Source organism: Capsella rubella, unplaced genomic scaffold (assembly GCF_000375325.1).
Source record: "Capsella rubella cultivar Monte Gargano unplaced genomic scaffold, Caprub1_0 scaffold_2, whole genome shotgun sequence".
Lineage (NCBI taxonomy): Eukaryota > Viridiplantae > Streptophyta > Magnoliopsida > Brassicales > Brassicaceae > Capsella > Capsella rubella.
Genome location: NW_006238922.1, coordinates 2,982,857 through 2,983,294, shown reverse-complemented (window position 1 = coordinate 2,983,294; position 438 = coordinate 2,982,857).

Sequence of the window (438 nt, the reverse complement as noted above, 5' to 3'; positions counted from 1 at the left end):
AGAGAAAAAGAACGGGAACAAAAAGGGAATGGGTAATTCAAAAAAAAAAATATCTAAACTATTTCTCATCAAAAACAAGCCTATATAAAAAATTTGGAAACTTAAATTTAATTTTTAACTTTCAAATATCAAATGACGGGTATGATACAAGAATATGAAATTTTAATAGCAAAAGTAAGTTTCACTTAAAAATTTCAAATATTGGGACAAGAAATAACGGAAAGGGAACGGGTAATATAGAAAATAAAAAATTATTATCTTAACTAATTCTAATAATACAAAAGGGAATTATGGGTAACGGGCAAGCTGAAGACATACTATTTATTCATGTGGGTGGACGAAAATATTTCAATTTGTTGTAGGACATGCATAGTGAACGGGTTTGACTGTCCTGTATGTTATTTTATTCAAAAGTTTTAATGTTTTTCATTAGTTTAT